This window comes from Sander vitreus, chromosome 12 (assembly GCF_031162955.1).
Source record: "Sander vitreus isolate 19-12246 chromosome 12, sanVit1, whole genome shotgun sequence".
In the NCBI taxonomy this organism is placed as follows: Eukaryota; Metazoa; Chordata; class Actinopteri; order Perciformes; family Percidae; genus Sander; species Sander vitreus.
Window position 1 is genome coordinate 11,297,094 of NC_135866.1, and position 5,615 is coordinate 11,302,708.

Genomic DNA, 5,615 nt, shown 5'->3' on the forward strand with positions numbered 1-5,615 from the left:
GTTCTCTTCCAAATATTAATTTAATGATAACTAATGGGACATATCATTAAAATCTGAGCTACACATAGTGTTTTGTATTCTGGCCATGACTTTATAGTGGTTATTATGGACCAGCTGCAAAATGCTGCACAGCACGAAGGCACAGAGGAAACTAACACACGCGCGCGCACACACACACACACACACACACACACACACACACACACACACACACACACATATATACATATATATACACACACAGACACACACATATACACACACACATACATACAAGTTGTGTTTGATTTATTTTCAAAGGAACTGCTTCAGGCTTTTTTTTTCTATTCATCATGTAATGTTGACTTCCTATGGTCTTTAGAATAACATGTTGTTTTTATCCATCAGGGGGAAGCATTGTGCAAGCAATACCTGTCTGCCCAAGAGTATTTTGTGAGTGCATACATCCCCTTCTCTCTGTCTCACTACCTCCTCTATTGAACTATAAATTGATCTGTTTATTAGCTTTCCAAATGAGAATAGTGAAGTGAAAGTGAGGTGATCTGATGTGAAGACAATACATACACACATACAGTGTTGGATTTGTGACCAACAATACTCCTGTGTGCAAAACCGGACTCTTTTGGCTGGTTTACATCCTCTGCTCCTCTGCAGCTCTTGTTCCAAAAATGTTTTATTCGCTCCAGTGATCCAGAACCCGAAAGGGCCAAACAGTGACAGCTGTGACCAGCTGTGACCATCTACTGTAAGATGTTGTTGATCCGCCTGAAACAACCAGCACTGAAAGATATATCATCACATCACCAGGTAGGCTACTATATCATTATTTATTCTGTTCGTTCTCTTCATGTGTTTTACTGTAATGAGAGTCTCATAAACGTTGCTGTTGTAACTGGCCTACGTACACAGTTTGCATACTTAATCACTCTCCAAATTCCAGTTCACTGTTTTCACTGGCTGACCAGACAAACAATAATAAATGCAATGGTGGAGAGGGATATACAGTACAAATACTAAGTGCAGAATTTACTGCATATGTCCATAATGCTCATGGTTGTGTGAGAAAAGATTATCACAGTTAATATCAGGGTCTCCTCTTGCTTCTCTTAAGTCAACTGCATGTTCTCTCCCTATTCCGCTTTGAAGAGTTACACACTAGTGTATTAGCCTATTTGGACTCAAAAAGAGCAAAAGCGGAGCCATTTAACTTTTGTCCTTGTGCACTTGTGTCACTGTAATAACCCCTCTCCTTCCTCTGCTCTGACCTTGTAGAGGGATTCACAGACGCAGACAGTGGGAAGCTAAAATAGCAGCTTCCAGTCACCCACTCCGGAGATTATCTGACTGTTGCCATGCAGGACAAGGCAGACGTGGAGTGAACAGGGACACACTAACACTCTCTTTCTCAGCAATATATTGTATGCAGAATGAATCATCTGTCTCACTCTTTAAACATATCCATCTAAGCATCAACATACTATTATATCAAAAACTGGATTTTGTTGTGTTGGCAGATTGAAAGTGACTGAAGTTAGAAATGGCAGCAGTTCTATTTATGGTAAATTAGCAGTTTGGTAAATCCAGATGCGTTCACGCCTGCAGTTTAATCTGCAGACTTACTGTGCCTTGTGGTGATGCAATCGTGATGCGTTACTCTGTTACCCTTTAAATGTGGACTTTTGTATGTCAAATTCACTTTTTCCTCTGCCTTTAATCTTTTCATATCCAACGTCAACGTCCTACTTTTAGTTATGCATTGTTCTATTCTAGTAAGATACACAGCAGGTGAGGGATCCACACAGAGGCAAGCTATAATAGACAATCACAGAGAGTGTCTCAATACTTGCAGAGACTATAAGTGCTGCAAATGTTGCAGGCATACATAGTAAGTGGGAGAAAGGAACACATTTGATTTTTTTTTCTTTACAGGTGCTCACAGAACTGTACAGTTTACTTGTGTGTACAGTAGGCTTGCATCAAAACTGGCCTGCAATGTTTTTTTTTCCCATTTGCAGAGTTGAGTGCAGTACACAGATAGCCTGAGAGAGGTGAACTCATGAAGTGAGGACATATAAGTGAAATATAAGTGACAGAAGGATAGAGGACCATGTTTTTGTTAGAGAGGAGGAAAGAAAGACAGATTAAAGAACATATGTGGGTACAGAAGGTGAACAGGCAGAGTGAGTAACTGCCTAAGACTGGATGTGCCTATAAAAAGACAGTGACATACAGTGAGTCACTCATAACAACTAATAGCTCAAATAAATCTTCTAATATCTTCTTTTATCTACTGCAGAGAAACAATGTTGACCACGATACATGAAATCTTCAGAAAAGAATCCAGACCAAAGTCAAACAATTCAAAGTAACAATGTAGATCAATGCCATAATGGCAAAATGACAAACATTTAAGCAAATCCAGTTTACATTTATGTTAGACAAATAAAGATTATTTCCACCGTTCAAACATGTAGAGTTGCTTCTTTACAGTGTGAGTGGATCACTGCTCATTCAGTTGGTCCAGACAGATGCATGTGTGTGATATTAGCAGGAAGAGTTGTGCTTGACAACAATAAAAGCTTTATTCTTCTAGATTACAGTTAGCTTGGTTAGCTAACTTCTGTACAAAGGTATCTTAATTCTTTTTTTTCCCTTACCTTTCCTTTTTTTACCCTATGGTCTCACTGTTCTACAACATATTGTAGGACAACCAAGAAACAAGCACAAATGAATAACCGCTATACTGTGTACATATTGATGAATACTAATTTAAGAAATACCATTAAAGCAATATCAATCTCTGTTTAGTCTGTATCAACAGGATGCAGGGGATGCTGCTGCAGTAAAGGGCACAAAAGCAAACAGGAAGTCAGTGCTGTGCTGTGCTGTGCTGTCTGGAAATTTCAGAGAATTTCACTGGTATTCACCACAGAGTCTTCTGCTGTCATTTGTCAGTTACAGTAGTAGAATCCTCATTTGCATTCATGCATTCCTAATTTCTTTTAACTTTCCCCGATTTATTCTCACTGATTAGTAATTAGTTTCCCTTTCTTCATATTGGTTATTGGCTATTATTACTGTTTTGGACATGTTAGATCGATTGATTGATCTCTTTTATACAACACAACACAGCATAACATACCTGTAGTGATGCTTGCCACATTAAACATCTTCGCACACATACACTCTCTATCTCACTCTCTCTGTAAAACACACACACGCACACACACACACACACACACACACACACACACACACACACACACACACACACACACACACACACACACACACACACACACACACACACCGGACACAAACACTGCAATATAGCCGCAGTTGTGATAGATTGATCACTCAGCTGGCTGACCTCCAACACACTCTCTTTTCTATTATCCCGTGACTGCAGCAGTGTGATAGGGATAGAAACTGTTTATATTGTGAACAGTGTAATGTTGTGATGTCCCCCTTCACTCCCATTGTAAAGTGCCACCATACAGGGTGCTTTACAAAAGCTGCAGATTTGGTCCCACTACATAAGAGTTGTTGCTTGTTAATCACTTATTGTGAGATTACGACATCTCAAATATAGTGCTTGAATACATCCCCGCCAAACGGTGACAATAGGGTTTGTAGTAGAGGAAGTAAAAAAGAGGCTACAGTGCTCTCATGCTTATCTTAGCCTACATCCACTTGATGTTGACTCATTTTTTTCTCTAAACTGTGATTATATAATACAGCATGCAGTAATTTTGTTGTATGCCATTATATAATTGTATTAAAGGCCTTTTTACAATGCTCTGGGGATGATTTAGTCTGCCAATGTGCCAGAATTGTGTTACAACTAAGTACTGCTTTCACAATGCATCATCTGTTTGTCTGTTTTTGGTTATATCCACTTAGTTCATATTTTAAACATTTACATTTTTTAACTATTTAATTCAGTGTAGCACATAATGGGTGGACGGAGGTGACTGTGAGATGTGACAGGTGCCACCCCAAGTTCACTTGTTATGATTGACTCATGGTCCCAACAAAACTGAAGATATAACCAGAAAATAATGTCACAATGGAGAAACCATTGTTTGGCACACATCACAGATATGTTGGATATTGAAATCTTTACTATGGCTACTTCAACGTGGCACGGACCTTATCTTGGTCATGTTACTGTAATTCTATGCACTGAAAATGGTGTTACTGTATAGGTAAATGAATCCTTACAGCGCTAGCACATAGCCTGAACCAATGAGCCACACAGAAACATTCCACTTCTCAGTTTATTTTTCACTCTCTTCAATCTTCCATCTCTTCTTGAGCTTCATCAGGAGAGGACTGGCCTCCCTGTGGGCCGCTGCTAAGAATAATATCATAACAAGATGACTGATAAGTGTGATCTCCAAGTTCGTAAGATGTGTTTGAAACTTTGTTGTAAAGAAACGTATTATATGTCTGCCTAAAATGATCATTTTATTTTGAAGATTCTACACAAAAGATTATGCATTACAGCCAACACTTTCCTTTTGTGTATTGTGTAAGCTGCATGGTCAAATATCTGGGGTGGTTGGGCGCCTGGGTTGCTCAGTTGATAGAGTGCGCACCCACATATAGAGGTTCTCTCCTCGATGCACCCCTTTGCACGACCTGCAGCCCTTTGCTGTATGTCATTCCCCCTCTCTCCCCTTTCATGTCTTCAGCTGTCCTAAAAAAATAAAGGCCTTAAATGCCCCAAAAAAATAATCATAAAAAAAAAAAATCCAGGGTGGTTTTCAAATCCCAGACCTCTATAATAAAGCATTATGAATAGAAAATACTGCATTATGACGATATACAAATCCACTTTTTTTGTGACTGTTATGTAAGACATGTGTCTTTTGTGCTCTGCTGATAGGTAATGCAAGGTGAAATAATGGGCACAGTAAAAGCCTCACCATCAGTTCTGTAATGAAAGCACAGTGTTGTCACTTTAGTGCACACTCACACAGCAGCTCTAACGCTACCCTCCCTATTTATCTCAAACACACAGCTACACCAAGTGCACAAACACAGTGTGCCGATACAGTGCATGTATCCACCAATATGCAGACATGCATCTGGTGTTCAAACATACTCAGCAAACTATTGTAAAATCTGCTTTCAGCAAGCAAAGTAATACTCATTTTCAGATGTTTGAGCCTCTGTTGCCACATAATGGATAAGTTGTTGTCCTATTCACAGTAAAACTCCATTATCCTTCCTTCTCTTTCTGCTGCCATTGTCTCAACAATAAAAGAAAAGTGACCATACTTTGAGCAAAGAGAAAGAGTGACATTTGATGTACGAACTCAAAAATGCACCTGTGTTACTGGCCTTTGTACACACACACACACACACACACACACACACACACACACACACACACACACACACACACACACACACACACACACACACACACACACACTTGTACTGACATCTATTTGGGGTATCATGTGCCTTGCATATCATTTCTTCAAAAGCGCAGGGAAACAAACTCTTTCTGCTCTTTCTTGATTACAGATTCAGCCCTTAAGTTACAGTAATTATTCAGTGCATCCGTGAGTGTAATTGTACCAATTCACTGAAATAAACTTGAA

The 5,615-nt window shown here is 39.3% G+C and overlaps 1 long non-coding RNA gene across 1 annotated transcript; it reads left to right on the top strand.

The window, feature by feature from the left end:
• The first annotated feature begins 521 nt into the window (after nt 1–521).
• On the top strand, nt 522–3,305 carry LOC144526394 (uncharacterized). The gene is made up of 2 exons (XR_013502748.1): nt 522–807; nt 1,273–3,305. It is a non-coding gene; the product is annotated as an uncharacterized LOC144526394 (long non-coding RNA).
• Nucleotides 3,306–5,615: the final 2,310 nt, after the last annotated feature.